This window comes from Dicentrarchus labrax, unplaced genomic scaffold, assembly GCF_905237075.1.
Source record: "Dicentrarchus labrax unplaced genomic scaffold, dlabrax2021, whole genome shotgun sequence".
Classification (NCBI taxonomy): Eukaryota; Metazoa; Chordata; class Actinopteri; family Moronidae; genus Dicentrarchus; species Dicentrarchus labrax.
This window is the reverse complement of record NW_026136723.1, coordinates 8,539,956-8,559,312: the sequence shown is the minus strand read 5'-3', so window position 1 is coordinate 8,559,312 and position 19,357 is coordinate 8,539,956.

The following is a 19,357-nucleotide window of genomic DNA, read 5'->3' as shown; positions in this document are numbered from 1 at the left end:
GTTGGGCAGTGAGGCATTACTAGTAATAATATTCCCGTAGTGTAACTGATTATTAATACATTCCAGCAATAATATTATAGTTACCCCCACCAAGAATTATTAGTTACAACCTCACTTTTGTTGTCACCCCCTAATGATTTAAAATCCAACAATCCAATCACATCCTTGCATTCATTTTCGTAATCGTGGAGGAAAATAGCTTGGAGGATGGAATCCGGCTGGAAATATTCACATCACTTTGATTTTCACAAACAAAACTGGATTTTGAAATTCAGGCTTACGACGAAGGGGGAGAAAGGACCCAATTACAAATTTTGTGTGGAGTAGCAGACTAGTAGTGTCACTAATTACTGTTAATAGGTAAAATAATAATTTAAATTCTGAATAGAGTAACGACTAATGAGAAATAAAAAAAATTGAGTCACTAGCCCAAATCTGCGAGTTACATAATGTATTTAACATTTGTCACTTATATAACTTAAGTGATGTGACTAATGTATTTATTTGAACCCAAACCATGATATTTTCATAAACCTAACCAAGTAGTTTTATTGCCTAAACAAACTGTGCAGTTCACAACGTTGAGCCCTGCACGTGCAAAACTGACGCTAGTGGGGTATGTAGAGCGTCCCAGTCTGAAGCACGGGCCACTGACTAAGCTGCCATATTTGACGAGTTGGGAGTGAGAACATGTTGAAAACTCCTCTATGTTAATTTTAAAGTTACTTTGGCAACAACATTTACATTTTATAGTATACCACAATAGGCAGTTGCCATCCTGCAGTGCTGACCGTTATGACATTTTTCAGGCCACAGTGTGAACACGACATGAACGCAATGTTTTTAGACACTCTATGGAGTTCTACAATCACACCCAGAGGACTATGGGAGCTTTTTATACAATGGGTAGCTCCAGCCGTTAAATTTGATTGGTTAACATACATAGCAGCCATGATGTTCATTCCCTTAGCTTCAAGTCCCCTTCACTCTCCTTCAAAGAAAGTGGGTTACTTGGGGGCTGGGTGGGGAGTGGGATGGGGTAGGCGATATTCAGGGAACAGAGAGCTACAGTATATATTCACTCCCAATAGAACCAAAGAAAATCGCTTACAGACCTTGTGACCCAGCAGACGTAATTGTGCACAGAGGCCTCATGTAGGTGTTCAGTGAAGCGCAGTGGGTTGCTGGTAGTGCTGGAAAGAATGTATCTTTCTCTACTGTGTCTTTTTCAAGTTTGGTGCGTACCGCTTCCAGGAAGTAGCACAGCCTTGCACTCTGCATTTGACTGACATAACGTTGACCTTCTTATGCCTAATCAAGTTCTGTATATTACCAAGCTAAATGCCAGTGGCCAAGATAGAAGCATGTGAACCTTCAGCATCTCTTCACCAACTCCTAAGGGAAATATCTAAGGCTGTTGAATGCTCCAATTTCTTCACTAGCTAGTTGCTCATTTTGGCTGTGTGCTGTTTGGTGATGAGCAGGTAGTGTACGTGGGGGGGTTATCAGAGCTTTTTCACTGAAAAACATCTGTGTCTGAAAAGAAGGCAGATAAGAGTGGTAAGGCTGAACCAAAACTGTATTTGAGGGCCAAAACAGTAAGTTTAAAAAATAAAACACAAAAAATATGCTCTGTAGAGCTGAGGGGAGCTGCAGAGTTGATTCCCTGCCTGTGGAAATTGGTGAGACTCAGTGCTGTAGTTTGGTGGCCGTATCTAGAGCCAGTGTTTGGTTTGTCAGTTCAGAGCTGCTGTAGAAACATGCTGGTTCAACATGGCAGACTCCATGGAAGGAGACCCGCAGCATCTGTAGATAAAAAAAACGTCTCGTTCATTATCATCTGGAAACAATTTTACAAAAAAGTTCTATACATTTAGGTTCCTGGACTCACTGCTTACCAAAGTGACTTGAGACTGGAACTTCAGTGGCAGCGTTGCAATTTCAGATTGCACTTCCTTCGCTTCACCCTGCCCTTCCCTTCCAGGCACAGAGGAGAAACTACGGTGACCATGAAATGCTTGAAAAACACAAGAGGCTGTATCTGGAGCCAATGTTTGGTTTGCTCACTCTAGACTACTGTAGAAACATGATGTTTCAACATGGAAGGCCACCCTCAGTGTCTGTAGAAATAAGAGACTCATTCCAAGGTAACAAAGACATAACAATTCTTATTTACACTGCCAATAGATCATCCTAAATGTTACACACTGGACCTTTAGCTGTAGGTGTAGATATCCTTGAATTCTTGTAAAATGGTGCTGGAAACAAATCCCAGTGTTTTTGATAATAACACAGAATGTTAACATTGGGCATCATGACAATGGTGGTGGACAAATGCCTAAAGTCAAAAAGGTACTAGGTCCCACAGGTGTATGTATGCAAAGATTTCATTAGGGAATGTAGCCAGCTGTGGCACAAAGTTAGGAACTGATGGACCTACCAGGAGGTTTCTTTCATCTGAAAGCAAGTTTAAAGTAGATCAGTCTTATAAGTCATATTAAAGCACAGCAAAGCCTGTCAAATCCAAAAGTTCAAAGTGGGCTTAGACACTGTATATGTAGCCCTGTGATAGCTCTTATGAAGGATCATGTGGATTATGCCCCAGGTTTTAGGTAAAGTGCACCTTTCATGAACTGAATGACTAGATGAAAATTTTTTTCCCCTAGCAATGTGAAAATGTTTCTGGTAGGTGTTAGGTGTTCACCTTTCCAAAGCATTGTGCAGACTCTACCAAGCACTCAGTCAGTCATACAGTGTTCCATTTTCAAACATGAGCATTTTTACAATTGCATTTTTCAAAGCATTTTATCCATTCAGTAAAATAAAAGACTGTCACGACTTTGTACTGCTCTCTGCACTTCCTGCCCTCTCCCCTCCACACTCCTCTTCACACACAAAGTGTTTGTCACTTTACTGTTCAATTGTCAAGAAAGCAAACATCCTAAAAGAAATCATGTCGTCTAAAATTGAACTGTACTTGGCTTTGGTTTTTTGGTGGAAATCGTGAAGATCAGTAAGTTAAACTTGTTCTAATGCTGCTGGCAGTATTATTCACATGAATTAAATTAATGCATCGGTGCTGTACTTCGCTAAAAGCTTGAAATAACTCTCTGCCAATGCTGCTCATCCTCAATGGCCTTGGAGGATTTATGTTTTGTGTTAAGTAAGGCTGAAGCTACTCATGTTATCTCACTCCATCAATAGCAAATACATTAACAATATCTAGTCGCTGCAAGCACACTATTAATTTACCACGACCTGTCCCTACAGGGGCAGAATGATTGTTGGAGGCAACGAGGTGTATCTGCTTACCCCTCCCTGGGACACGGTGTCGCTGCTGGGGGATCAATGTCCATTGAGCTCCGAAGAAGAGGGGCAGGCAGGCAGCCAAGCAGCCGGCTGGAGGAAGCCCTCAACCTCAGCTCGAGTGACGCTGTCACCTAAGAGGTCCCAGCAGGCCCTGCAGAGACAGAGAGGGATGTGCCGCCTGATGCTGGAGCCATGTCCTTTCACACAGAAACATGGGCCACCGTTCCTCAAAGGTTGAAGAGGACAGAGGTAATAGATATTGCGAGCTCCGGTTCATGACAGGAAGAACCCAGAACTGCCATTGACAGTTAATTGTCAGTCAGACATAATGACACTTATGACTTGGTGAAGTGCAGTTGCTCTCAATTAAAGCAAGACTAAGTAACAGCTACAGTCTTACCTGATCTGGTATGAGCAGTAGATGGTGGCTAATGTTAGCTAATGTTAAAGGTCTAGTGTGTAAGATTTAGAAAGATCTATTGCCGGAAATTGAATATAATATTTATAAGTAGCCTAAGTTTTGATAGAAATTTCATGGGATTACATTCTTCCCTTTCATGAGTATTATATTCATGTTTTCAGTAGTCTATAAGCACTTGAAAATAAGAAGCGTCTTTTTGTTACCTCAGAATGAACCGATTTTATATAGAGGTCAATTTGTGGTGCAGCAAGCATAAAAACACATTACAAAAAATCATGAGCATGAGCATTAAGTAGTTGAAGCTCTTCTATAGCAAGTGTCTTCCAAAACAGAACATGACTCCTTTCATAATTCTGGAAATCACCTCACAAAATCCTACATATATAACACTACATAAATATAGATAGAAATATACTGCACCTCAATAACATAACACATACAGAAACTGTCACTGTCCCTGTATCATCATCATCTTCATTAACATCATCACCACCACTGTAAAACCTTTAAGTTAATCTAACTAGAAATATTGCTGAAACTGATTACAGATACATCCTATTTTTTTTTTTTTTTTTGTAAGTTAAAACATGATTAACCAGCTTTTACTATTTATTTTAAGTGACACTGACTTCATTTTCTAATCTAGTTTAATTGTAGTGTAAAAACAAAATACCTAGTAAAAAAATACTTAATCAGGAATATTTATGTAACTTACAATCAAAGGTAGTGTCACTTAAAATAAATAGTAAAAGCTGCTTCTTCAAGGGTGAGCTAAAAGCAACTCCCAGTGGCGTCCGGTTAGCTCACCTGGTAGAGCTTGCTGTAGCAGCCCAGGGTTCAAATCCGACCTGTGGCCCTTTGCTGGGTGTCATCCCCTCTCTCTACCCCCTTTTCCTGTCTATCTTCAGCTTTCTCTATCAATTGAATGCAATAAAAGAGACTCCCAGTAACTCCAAAATAGGCTAGATGTATTGACAGTGTTTGTTCAGCTGCTAATTTTTTCAACAGACACTGCTGGTCGCCTTCTAGGAAGGCCGTCATGTTGAACCGCCATGTTCCTACAGTAGCCCAGAACAGACAAACCGAATGCTGGCTCTAGATATGGCATCTTGCGTTTTTCGCAGGTTATGCAGCCACGCTCCTACACACTTTACAGTCTGTTCTCACTCCCAGGTTGTCAAATAGGCTACTGACGCAAATGGTGTTCGGTTAATTGCAATTTGCAACTCCACCACTAGATGCCACTATATCCTACACACTGGTCCTTTAATGCTGAGTTCAATCTAGAGGGCTGCATTGGGATTGGGATCCTATGGGACCCCATGCAAATCTTGTGGGAGTAGGCGGTTTTGAGTTGGGTGGGAGTGCGTGGTCAGAAAAACCGCGGATCCCGGGATTTATCTTTCACCTATCAGAACGATGGAGACAGAAGTCAAGAGGAAGATGAAAGCGGCAAAGGCAAAGCAAGGCAAGTCTAGCATTTGGACACATTTCTCAGTTGTTACTGACACAGTAAAATAATATAATAATATAATATATATAATATATATAATATATATATATAATATTTTTACCTGCAGGACAGGAGAAGTCACAAAATCTCTATTGTGTGGGAGTGAATGGTCAGTATGCTTGCGGGAGTGGAACACACACAGCGGGAGCGGCCGGTAATTGTCAGAAATCCAGCGGGAGTGGGATAAGTAGTTCCGCGTAGGGCTTCAGTTCAATCCCCTCAAACTGACAGAGGCTTCTTGGCTCACATTTAAATATATTACAGGAAAAATGTTCACTGATGAAGTAACAACATACTGAATATAATCGAATGGCTCTTAACATGTCAAAGAATTGATGTTTGCGTTTAACGTTGCTGATCAATTTGAAAAAGGAAAGCCATATTCAAAGTGGCAGATAAAATTAAAATAAAAGGACAAACTAGATTATTAATGTAAAGATAACTTCCTGGCTCCTCTGCACATAAACCTCTCATTTGACCTCTCCAATTCAAAAAAGACCAGAGTAAGTTTTCCACCCTGCTGCTGTATAAATATGAGTGTATGTTGGAGCCGATAGCCCCTGGAGAAAAGCTACTGCATCAGCGAGTTCCTCAATCCCATGACTGTTGCCTTCAGTGAGGGTTAAAGGTCAATAATAGAGCAATCGCAAGCAGAACACATAACACTAGGGTCTGTGGGAGTGCCTGAGTTGGAATTCACTTCATGGAAGTGTGTTAATACAGGACAGAGGAAATCCGAGGAAGAAGATACCAGGATTTACAGGAACTATGTGTGGGCACATAGTTATTCCAGTGGGTGGTCAGCTTCCGAGAACGTTGAAACAAACCTTCCCAGCAAATAGTTTTGACATTGAAATATCAGACAGGCGGAAAATTGAGTCTTTGATCTGATCCATCACGAGGGATCTCTTGGTCATATCAAAATCATGGCTCAAAGGATGTGTTATAGATGCAAGAGCACATCATGAATCAAAGAAGGGATACTTGCGCTGTGCTGATAGCAGCAGTCAAATTCAATGTGATTTTACGGTAATAAATTCTGATTCTTTCATCTTTTCCCATTTAGCTCTTTCACACCAAAACCGTCTCGCACGTTCCCTCTGAAAAGTCACAATTCCTTGCGTGTGACGCTCCCAGCTGCCAGCCTGCAAACACTCTTGCAAGGCCTCACTTGATGTGCCTTTGTCTTCTCTGTTGCTGTGGAGGGGATTGAAATGCCTTGTGTGAAATGATATTTGAAGTGATTAAAGAGAGTCATTCAGTGGAGCTGACAGTTCTAATGGAGAGCAGAAACCGCTCGTCCAGCCCTAATAGCCAGACAGGCCTCCTGACAGCCGCTGAAGGAGCTCAGAAACACTCTGCTCCGGGACAAAGTGCCAAGAAGGATATGTTCTCTGATTTAATTTACAAAGACGTTGTTTGTTAAGTTGGATGCTGTATGAGAGAATAATAATAAATAGAGAGCTTTTAAGTCTTATTTGGCAGCAAGTTTTAGAAAACTTGGCCGGTGGTCTCACACTTAAAAGTAATTTTTGACAGAAACTTAATTCAGAAATGTAGTAATAGTAATGTAGTGCTTTTAAACTATCAAAACATCTACTTGTTATCCTCTTGCTTTGATTCCATTTAGTATCTTAAGGTCATAGTACTGATTACAGCAAGTATGTTTCAACAAACCAAACAAAGATGCATCTCCTCAGAACAAATAGACCTTTTTCATAGCAGCCATTTTGACTTGAGATAGTAGGGTTAACACAGTGACACTGAATAAGGTTCTGTTCCATTTAGTGTTGCAGAGCTTATCATTTTCTTTTACATTTAACTCATTTATACATGTCATCTGTTGCTGACAAAGGCATCACCATAAGGATGTGCAAATAATTGAAGGGACTTTTTGTCCACGCTGAGGTAGACATTGCTTTTAGACAGCCAGAGTGGACCTTGCATTGAGATCATCATCTGCTGTTTCCAAGGTCAAGAATGAACTTCTAATTTGAGTGTTTAAATGTTTATTCTTTCTTTTAACCTCTTCCATATTTACTGTATATTTATTAGACATATGTTTTAAAGATGCCCTTCATACATGTATTAAGATACAAATAGTCTGCTTGGAACTATAATATGTGTCTTTTTCCTGCAAAAATAAGTATAATTTCCACATTAAAAGTCTTAAAAAGGCATCAACTTCTTTTACCTCATCAAAAATTAAATAATCCATAAATATGCAAATTGTGTTTATTTCTAAAGTTTTCCTGCTGGACACAAGATGAGCACAAGAAACTTTCCACTTTGAGCAGATGAATGTGAAAACATCCTTCTAGTGTCAAACTCTGAGTACATCGTTTCGCACAGTGAAGATCAAACATCCAACCGCTGGAACAAGAAGAGAAACTGAATTCTGACTGGAAGGGGAATTCTTTTTTTATTTTAATATCTGGCGAAGCATTTTATAATCTGTACTCTTATAGTTTATCAGTATATTCTAATGTGATCAGTAATTTTGAAACTGAAAAACAATGATTTTGTCACACATTCATTCATTTAACATTTCAATAAGAATTCTCTTTTATCATTTCGTACTAAATAAGTACACACGTCAAAGCAGATATACTTTAGATTTCTCTTTTCCTTTAATCATCCTGGACACCCACCTGTCAGAAATATCAGCACTTGTCAGTACCAAATGATTGTCACTGAATATCAACAGCTTTGATGTATAAAATACACGACTTTACATATGGGGATACATTTCAATAGTAAAACACTTCCAGTGTAATTTTCTGGTTCGGATTGTCTCTCAGGTGTAAAAGGAATTCTTTGCTCCATTCACTGACAGAATGCTGTATCCAAACTGCCAAGCAGCCTGCCATTACCCTGGGGCTTTGGCGCTTGTTTTCAAGCATTCCCACTTTAAAAGATAATTATCATTCCTCAGAATCTCCACCTTTGTAGCTGCCACTCAGTGCTGCTCCCTGTGTAACAAGCTGCTCTCATCCCTGTGCTGACAAGGATGTTTCCCAGTACCAGTAGACCGCTGCACAATCACACCGGCTGCATGCTGCTTGGGCAAGAGTCGTAGCCAATTACCCCCTTTTCCCCCAGCACTTTCATCTTTTTTTTCTTTTTTCTTTCTTTCCCTGTAGCTAACAAGAGCTAATGGAGGTTTGCTGTGGCAGGGATAGCAGAAGCCTTTGTCCACTGTATGGCTTATTTAAATCAATTCCTCAACTGGTTTGGGTAAATTCATTACATCAATTTATAGGTTATCAATGCTAAAATATCAAAGTCAGTCTGGAATGTTATATTCTCTTATTTTATTTGATAATTTGCAAGTGAATTCCCATTAAAGAAGCACCTTATTCCAGATATCAAATGACTATGCGCCACTCTTTTTCTTCATGTACTGTATCCATACCTTGGGCAGGTTTTCCAGATGAAAGCTTGTAATCTGCAATTACCTCTGGACACAAAGCATATTCATTCCTTGAGAAAAGACATGGAACTATGAAAAAGATATGCTTTCTGTGCACTGTGATATTCCCTCCTATTAACAGTGCCTGGGGGTATTTAATTTTCAATGGTTATTCTATAAATTGTTCTCCTTTCTTTTCACTGTCTAGGACTGTAAAACTGTTTGATCTCATGTCCCCTTGTGTTTGACATTGTAATTGCTGAGGCCAGATAGATGAAACTGCACTGAGAAGCGTCTGCATGCACGTTCATTTCTAGATGTAAAAATGCTTGTTGTTTACACCACATAAATAATGTTTACGCATTCATTCATATAAAGTTAAGCTCTTACAATCAGCCTTTAATGACTGATTTACAGCATTACTCCTTATTACCTTATTTACCTCACATTCACTTTCTTAATTAACAGTCTTACTGTGGTTGTTAAGTCGATAATTACATTGTGGCTGAAAATAACTCTGGATAAAAAAAAAGCCTACAGATTTGGAGATGCTAGTGTTGGTGATGCAACATCCTAAATTATAAGTTGGTTTTAAACTTTAGAGTGTGCATTTAAAGGCATTAAAATGGTGCGACATGACTTATAAATAGTTAAACTTTAAACAAGGCCAAGTGAATAAGTAGATTCATTATGCAAGAATCTAAATAATGTTATAAAGACTTCAGTCTAGACCTGCTCTATTTGAAAAGCGTCCTGAGATAACTTCTGTTATGAATTGGCGCTATACAAATAAAATTGAATTGAAATTAAGCAAGATAAAAAAACATCATTAAATGTCTGAACTTTCAATCATGTTTTTCAAAAAAAAGGTACTACCCTGCCCTTTTGAGAGGATGGAATTTGATCACATATATTGTATTCATTTGCAATTTTAACATCAACATCCGCATACAAACATCTGTTAAAAGGACCAGTAGGTAGGATAGTGGCAACTATGTAGCTGCTGATTGCAACCCCTTTGTCTCATCCTTTCAGTAGGAGAAACTATGGTGGTGATGAAACGTGGCTGTTCAACATGGCAGAAGAGGACCTGCTCTCTCTGTAGATAAAAATGGCTCATTCTAAGGTAACAAAAACACAACAGTTCCTATATTCAGGTAAGTACTAATGGAAAGTAGCCTGCCATTAAAATAGCTATGAATATTATATTCCATTTCTGCCAGTTGATCCTCATTAATGTTACACACTGGACCTTTAAACTGGAGTTTAAAGCTGCACTAATCAGCATTCTTATACGGACTGACAGACTGAAATGATTATTAGGTTTTGTGATGGTGTTGCTTGTCTCTTCAGTTGTCATCAGTACACAGCATTTTAGCGCCTTTCAGCTGAGTGTTTTGGTTTGGTGTTTTTCAGACAGTCTGGTGTTTAATCCTCAAGGTAACGCGTTAATCTACATGGCATCAAAAACTTAAACCAATATGTAACACTGGGTATTCCAAAACAAAAAACAAAAAAATACAGCCTGTCTTGTTAAAGTCCTGGAGGTCACCTCCTTTTCTGTTACTCCTCCTGAAACCACTTGCAGGACCAGAGTTACAAATACTTTACTGTATGCTACTACTATACTACTCAAAAACTGCTTTGGTGCTGGAAAGTAACCATGTACATTTACTCAAGTATTGTCCTTCCTTACAGTTATGGGCTGCGGGTATTTTTACTTTAATATTTCCACCACTCTATTCCATTTCATGTCATAAACAAATACCATAACAATGCATTATTATAAATGAAACTATGCAGGAGTATAAAAAGCAGTTAAAATGAACTCCACCTTGAAAAGAACATTTTGCTGGTAATGCTTCTTTACAGAGTGGAATTAATACTGTAGTTTTATATGACTAAAATTGCTTCTTCTACAACTGCCAATAGCAACAATCTTAATTAGACAAAGGTTAAAATTGAGGCCCGATGGAGACCCCATACCCGAGTTTGCCGAGGGCTGCCCAATCACTGAATAGATCAAATAGCTTCCTTTAATGTAAAAAGTCTTGCTTGTAATGATGAAACCACAGAGAATTATTGCCTGACTCCGCAGTTATCCTCAGCTCTATGGAGCATTTTAGTGTTTTTCAGCTCAGTGTTTTGGGTTTTTTTGGCCACCTACCTTACTGTTTTCATTCACTCTTGCTGCTCTCTAAATCAATTATCGCTCCCTTAATGTTTGTGACAGGCTGGACTTATTTTACTGTATTGAATTTCTTACCAATTTAGAGCACACAACAAAAATTACAAGCAGCTGGTTCTGCTTAGATGTGCTACACACACACACACACACACACACACACACACACACACACACACACTGAAACCCAGTGATAAACATTTTTGAAAGCAAAACATTGAGACAATTTATATTTTTAGTGGTTGCTCAGTAACCTGAGACTCTTGATATATGAATATGAATTCCTTTTACTTTAGGGTTGCTGAATAATGGATTATGGGTAATGATTTTCCTTCCCCTGAAATGAATATATAGCATTACAAATAAAGTGTTATCATCTTTACCTTCACAGGACGTTTTACAGTAACCAACTCTTTTATCCAGACATGCTTACGGAGAGTGAACAGCTTAGCTTTTGATGGATATTGACATTCATGGAGATCGAACCTGTGACCTTCCTGTCACCTCTCTGTTACAGGATGAACTCTTGAACCACCACGCTGCCCTGCCACTTAAGGAAACCTTAGTGGTGGATGTTGCAATCCATATCTGGCCTCGAGTGATGTTTTTTCTGCCTTTTAATTGGCTTATTCCATATCTTACATTTTCAGGGGTATTTACCTTTGAGTAGAGGAGGTGTAGCAAATAAACAGTCCTTGTTTTTCAATTTCCTCATCAGAATTCAAACTTTGCACGGACAGAAATGTGCAAAAACTTGTGTTGTTTGTACATCTCGCCCCCAGAATGAAAATCTGCCCTTTTCTTGCTTCTCCAAGGTTGATGAGGCAGCGCAGGTGCAGTAGGAAGAGAGATGGAGGATTTGGCTAACATCCCCACGGATCAGTTGTCTAGACTGTGTAGGTAAGTCCTCTTCTCGGCCCCTTCCTCTCTCTGCTTTCAGCACCGTCTTTTATCCGTCGTCGCTGCGCCTAATGGCTCATACAACTAGGAAGATAACTAGTTTAGCTTCCTCTTTTTCCATCTCCCCTTCCTTTAAATCCCTTTGGACATTACTTGCTTCCGTAAGACACCAATAATCCAGAATTTATACTGGTGATACTGACAATGTTGGTTTCTTTTTGCATGTAAAGCACTTTTTTCCCCACTTGTTGTGACTTGCCACTATAATGCTTGTTCAGCAGTGAAAAATGTATTTCATATGTGACTTAATGTGCATTTTCCTTCCACATTACATTCCATGTAAATGTGCTCCTCAGACTCTTTTGTTTCTGTTCAGCCACAGCACTCAGTACAGTTATTGTGTTTCAAGTCAAACCGGACATGTAAAACACTTCCTGTTTTTAGAACTCAGGTATCTGTATTTGTAGAACTGGCATGGCAAGCCATGGCAAGATTGTACCGTTATCCGTCTGTAATAAGGTAAATTATTACGAAATTATAAAAGGATTTCTGAAGTGGAATGTTCATCCAGTACAGTGTGTTCGAATTGATGCCATGTTGCATTCATGTTGCAAAAAAAGACTTTATATTATGAAGGGTTTCCAAAGTTAAGAAATAATTTTATAATAATAATTTACAGTGTATTCACTATGTTGAATTCAAAGGATAATCACTTGTGTGGACAAAGATTTTTCAAACAAGATACAGTAAACTGTGGAAAAATCCCCCTTTAAAAATAATACAAATACAGTTTCTCTATTTTCAAGCCGCAGTGACTTATCAGTTTATAATACATTGATAACAAACATTAAACATGTGACCAAAAAAGTCTCATAAACAAACAAAAAATTTGAAGGTCCAGTTTAGGAGGATCTATCGGCAGAAATTAAATATAAAATCCATAGCCATGTTCTCATTAGTATATAATCAGGTATATAAGAATCATTGGATTTTTGTTAGCTTAGAATGAGCTTTTTTTAATCTACAGACATCGTGGGTGGCCTTCACAGGTTGTCCAGTGTGTACAGATGCGAGCAGTGTTCAGTTAGTTGCAAGTAACAATACAAACAATAGAGTACCAATAGAAAAAGTGGCTACCGATACTTCGCTCACATGCAACAACCCACAGAGAATTACAACCCAGATCTGCAGTTCCCCTCAGCTTTATGGATTTCTTTAGAGTCTTTCAGCTCATTGTTTTGGTTGCCTGCAACTTAAAGAAGGGTGAATGTTGTAGTTGCATTTATTAGGAGAGCAGAAATAATATGTGGTAACTTTCTCTGCTGTAGTAAGGTGGTAGAGGAAGCACACAGGGACTAGTCCCAGTATTTTGTGGTTTTTTGCTCTGTTTCATCTACAGTTAACAAAGTAACTTAAAACTGCTACTTCAAACATTTCTCACCTCTTCCTGGTTGTGTCCTCAGCAGGGGGCAGAGGCAAAACAGTGCAACAGGCTCAAGCACCTCCTTATGAGCTCCAGCAGCAAACCATTAAGATGAGGGGGAGAGTAGAGCACAACCAATGCTGATGTATATGATGACTTTGAGTGTGTATGGATTATTACTTTATGGATAGGATTTTATATGTATGTAACATTCATTCTTTGTACTCTATTGTTGTATGGTGTTGGGTTTATTTAAATCGGTATTATTTCATAAGGTTGTGGCCCCCTTCTAAATGGTCTTGTCCATCTAATTACCTGCAGCAGGGAGGATATATATGGTAGCTAATTGCATTTGGTGTATGTTTGTTGTTGGTGTCTCATGGTGTCTGTACGGAAGACAATACAGGCCACATTTGTGCTTTGCATTTTACCTCCATCTTATGTCTCTCTGTGGGGGAACTTAAAGGCAACGCTGGTCTATCGGAAACAGTAGGACAAGCCAAATGTATCTAGTTATTAATACTCCCGACGACCAGAGGGCAGCAACAACTAGCATTACCTGTAAACTACACTTATTGTCTTCTAGTCGACAGGAGGATTTAGTAGAAGAAGACCTATATGGTTGTACACATTAACCTGAAGCTTTGTTTTACATTAGTCAGTGAAAAAATAATTATATTTAATGAATGGAAAGCAAGCTCACAGTTCCTGAACTATCTTGCCCCACTGTAAAACTGACGTTGGATGAAAAACCATAAAATCAAGGGGATACACTCGCATTTGCCGCGTTTGTCTGGCACTTCTGCAGTTTTCCACTATTTTCAGGTAAGACAAAAGTAACGAGTAACAAGCCCATTTAAATTTCAGTAACTGGTTATTTAACTTTTACAACACTGTACCCATTTTAGCCACAATTCTCGCAGCCAGGGGCCCTTTCACAACATTCTAGACCCTATACACATCGATGGCTATTAATTCTAGAATCTCTGCACCTCCTCACATGAGGGTCCAGTATACTCAGTCCCCCTTTCCCTCCCCCGAGTCCTACGACCCTGCTCACATCTGCATCAAAATAACACTAACATCATCTCTTATATTTAAAAACATATCCAGGGGATGGAGGGTGGGGGGCTCATAATGAGATTTTATCCAACCATTATGATAATTTGCTAACTAAGGCAAGCAGAGAATGCTTAAAGAGGCTACCTGAACACACCAGAAGGGTTAACCCATGCAAAGCGACATTTAGAGAATATTGGAGAATATTGAGGAGAGCCTGGGGCTGTGTGGTGGTTGCTGATGCTATCATAGTATCATTGTTCTCGTGCTTAATCGCTGTGGCTAATGACAGGAAATGAAATCACCCACTGAAGACCAGCCTGCTTCCCACAGAATAATTACTGCTGTTGACCTTGTGCCTCTCTCTGGTATGTAAGTGCAGTACGATAACTCTCACCACACACTTAGTCACTACATATCATGGACTACTTCAGGCTGCTCTATTAAGCTCTTACTCATTACAGACAAACAAAGATATGCAACTGAGTCACCGGCTGCGCGTTGTGTTTGTAGCCATGGTTAGAAATGAAAGGATCCGTCTGATAGGTGACATCACGCCCTGACTGTTACTATCATTATCTGTTCTGTCGTGTTCACATAGTTTAGAAGATTGAAAACACAACATTTGTGTGGGCAGTGTAAGCCTAATGGAACATGCAGTGTATTAATATTTCTGAATTCCCTTGCATTTACTCAGTTATCGATTGTGCTCTTACTTGTCATCATTTTCATTGTTACAAAGCAGCTTTTGAACTGCAAATTTTACTTCACTTTTGTGTCTCTCTCTCTGTGCAATTGCCTCTTTTCCAACACTATTCTATGAATGCGTGCAGCTTCTGGACACACACTCGCCATGCACACCAATATGCACACACATACACATTACATATTGTTTGGACTTGCATGTGAAAATAGCAAGAACAAAAGTTTCATTCAAGGTCCACTTACTAACTTTCCCAACCAATAAAAATACCCATATAGACAGCTGGTTGTCTCACATGAATGTTGACAAAAGAATAGTGTTCGTTGAAGATATATTGCAATTGCGTCACCAATAAACATACAGATATTGTGATATTTAAAGGAAACAATTTGACATTTTGAAAAAATACTACCTTTCTTGATGCTGCAAGACAGCAAATGGTTTCCCAAAATGTCAAACTATCCCTTTAAAGATAAAACAATGATCCAAACCAGCATAAAGTAATCCCATTTGAACCCTGTTTATCTGCTAAAAGTCAAATCTTGACACGGCCCTTTACACCATAGAAGCTTTGGCTGCAGCTCCATCCCCTGGTTTGTTATGGGTGTTGATGCTGTGTGTGTGTGTGTGTGTGTGTGTGTATGGCTCGACCTTGGGAGCACTGCTGGGTGCCATTGATTTGTTTACCTGTGCGCTCCTGACAGTTTCTCATTAGGTTTCTTTTGCACAACACTTCCAGGAGAGGAGACCGGAGTCTGCACTTCACAGCCGACGATGCGTGATCAATGTACCTGATAGATTGGCGCCGGCAATATAATTCCGTTGAATGGCTGTTTAATGGATGTGAGCACTCCATTTAGTAGCCACAATAAGGTGCCTTTTGTGACTGAAGCGGCATTGTGGGGCTGAACGAGGAGGACAACAATATCTTGAAAGAAGGGGTTTGTTAAAATTACTTTGCAAGACAAGAGAGACTGCAGGAGGAATTGCGTTTTATTCCACTGTTATTGGAGAGTATTGCAAATATCTGCGAACTCTAAGAGAAAATGCAATTTAGCATCATTTAGGCTCCTCAGCACTATTCTTTCGGATAGCGTGCGTTCAGTTTGTAGACCCTTTTAAACACGAGTAAACAGAGGATAAATAAAGAAAAAAAGGCAACACAATGGCATAAAAACAATTTCCTCTGTATTTGTAGACCTCTTATCATTCTGTTCACATTTTGTTGTGACCCATTAAAACTATTTTCTCCAAATGCCTCCAATTTTGGATTTAAAAGGACCTTTGCATTGCTGTAATAATGCCTTTACCAACAGGGCTGCACAGTATATATTGGGGTTGCTGATAAATTAAACAAACCGCACCATTAACCTCAAAGCTTTTTGAAAATTAGCCAGGCTCTGACTTTTTTAGCTGCAGTGTTTTATTTACAACCCACTGCTTTTCCAAAAGGATTTAACTTATGGAAAAGCATTATTTTATCATATAAACCCCTCATGTCGTCTTAAATAATTTGACATGGTCACAAGGAGGCAGTGTTGCCACTCTCCTAGCAGTCCTCCTGCCACCAGCAGAATGTGTTGATGGAAGGAATCCACTTATTTAAGGTGTTAAAAGTGCTCCTGATTTGCCACTGTAATCCTGTCCATTTCACAGGGGCAAAAAAAAAAAAAAAAAAAAACGCGGTGAAGCCTCCTCGCTCTGGAGTCCATGTTCTCTCGGTGACACAAAGTGACACCGCAGCCAGCCTGAGGACACATCAAGGTCTAATTACTCCTCAGGTGACAAGACCCCGGTGACATCCTCTCGCTGAAATGGGATTTTATGAAGATTGAAAGCTGACAAGACAAGTGTTTCCATTTATATCAGTTAGGATTTACATCAAGTCACTGGGAAGAAGACTGCAGCTCTGATTAGTTCCCTGCCTCTTGTTACTAAAGGGAGGGATTCTGAATGCAGAAGTGTGCAGACATAATAGTATGGGTGTATATACCATATATGACACCCCTGGGCGCAGCACAGGCTGTCTAGTTCTGGGTGTAGTCAACATCATATTTAGTGGGCTGGGACAGGCTGAGGGGCGAGAAAGGGGGCAGCCATTCTCTAATGATCAAAATAACACTTTGTCACTGTAATAGTCCACTGTTCTTCATTCTTTACACCCACCTGACAGAACATTTCTCATAGCTTTGTTTACACCAGTGCTGCTGCCCTTGTGGTCTACAGTGACATATATAAAAATGTTGCCCCATAAACCATGATTATTTTCATTGCAATTGATGTACTGCGATCACTTAGACAATTCCCTTTGGAAACAGGCATCCCGAGGAAGACATACAGGCCCGCAATTTTGATTCAAACGTCAATGACAATGTGAGGCTTTGTTTATGAAGACGAGGAGCAACAGATGGCAAGCATATCTATAAATAAGTCGCTCTTCCGAATAGGAGATTAGTGCATTTGAGCTGGTTTTTAATGGTCTCTGGGAGAGATTAAAAAGTAAGCTGATTCATAATGCGTTTCTCTTTGCGGTGAATCACTCATAAACAAGAGTCTGGAAAGAATCTGTAGGAAAAAAATAAAAAATCTCCAACATGCTTAAGACGGGAAGTTATATGAATAAGCAAAAGTCAGACATGACACACGTCTTCATGGCCGCAATTTCATGAATCTAACAGTGTTACCAGGGGCATGGATTAATGAAAGCATTCTACAGCTTTACAAATAACACCCTGTCTGCGTTTCCCCCTTTCTTCTTGATCACTGCAGACCTTTCAACCCTGCAGACCTCACCAAGAAATATGTGCATAAATACCACCTTTTCATTTTCCATATATATATATATGTACATGTATACATATAAAATATAAAAAAATATATAAACATCATCATTAATGCCTGCAGCAGTTATTCCAGAGCACAAATCAAGCCACAAAAGCAAAACAATTCCAAAGTTCATAGAGGATAGAGCGCTGATAAATATACATAAACCCATCTTGGTTTTAGCCTCTGGGTCACATTTTCTCCAAGTTATTGAAATAGAATGAAGAGGGAAAAAAAAATCTCAATTATATAACCAGTTCTGATCAGCCTACAGATAGCCGCCCACCTGAGGCTACCTCAGCATCCTCCACAAATATTGACAGAATTCTTATCTTTTTTCCACATTTTCTAACAAATATGAAGCTTGTATATAAATCCTTTTTTAAAAAAAAGTTTACCACAAAGGCCCTTTTGCATTCATTGCGAATGATGAACTGATAAAGTGGATTTGTGGCTGTATCTTTATATATCTGCAGTCTGGATAAACTCTACTGTCTTTTAATGACATCAGTGTCACTGTCTGTTCTCTGTCAGGAAACCGGAGACTCACCATGTTTGGCTTTAATAATGACCGGGGCTTTATTTGGCTGTGTTTCCTGAACTTAACTGGGTTTTCTTATTTAATGAATTCATAAACACGCCCGGGAGAAAAGCATGCTTGACCTATGAGAGGGTGATTGGATTTCCTGAGCGCTATTGACAGCTTGTCCTAACAAGTAAAAGCAACCTAAGGAGTCGTACAGTCCTAATCAATTTCTCCATTGAGTAAAGAGGACAATTACGTAGCTTCTTGAGACTTTCCTGTAACTGTACATACTGATTTGAAATTTTCCAACCATTACCTATGTTAACATACATCATCTGAACACAATAAGCCCTATTAAATATATATACAGCAATAATTTGTATGCTGAAGGCCAGTCAGCTCTCACTCGACTCACAGCAAAACATAGTGCATGTCTCACTCATCTGCATCGAGATATGGAATGATGTATGTTCACATTTTCTGGACGGTTCTCAATTCTCAGAGGTCATATGTGAGCCTTCACTTTGTGTTTCTATTGCTAATGTAATTATATCCGAGAAAAGGGCGTAAAACATACATAGAATAGGCTTTGCTCTGAAACTATCTCTGTCTAGTGGCTCATCATGTGTCTGTCTTACTCATCAAGGAGTTATCAAAGTTAATGGTACTTTTCATGTCCCAGTAGACACACAGTATGCTTTCCTGCCACAGTGGTATCTGCATTATGTCTTTTTCAAAAATGCTTTCTGTGAGGATGAGAGACATGTTAACTGAAGAGAGATCTGTTTTTTTTAATGGTTATTAGGAATTGTCTCACCCAGAAAAAAAATACAAAATACTAATAATAGAGTGAGGCAATAGCTGCAGTAATGTAATGTATGCAAAATACATAATCTTGGTTTTATAATTTTCTACAATTTTTTGCATAGCAGATCAAATATTATTATTATAATCTTGTCTCATCTTTTATAATAACAATACACTTTATTTAGATGGACTATGTGTCAAAATGTGGTTCTAACTCTGTTAGTTAAGTTTTTACTGTTGTGCTTCATCGGGTAGTATGCCAGTATAGGAGTGCTG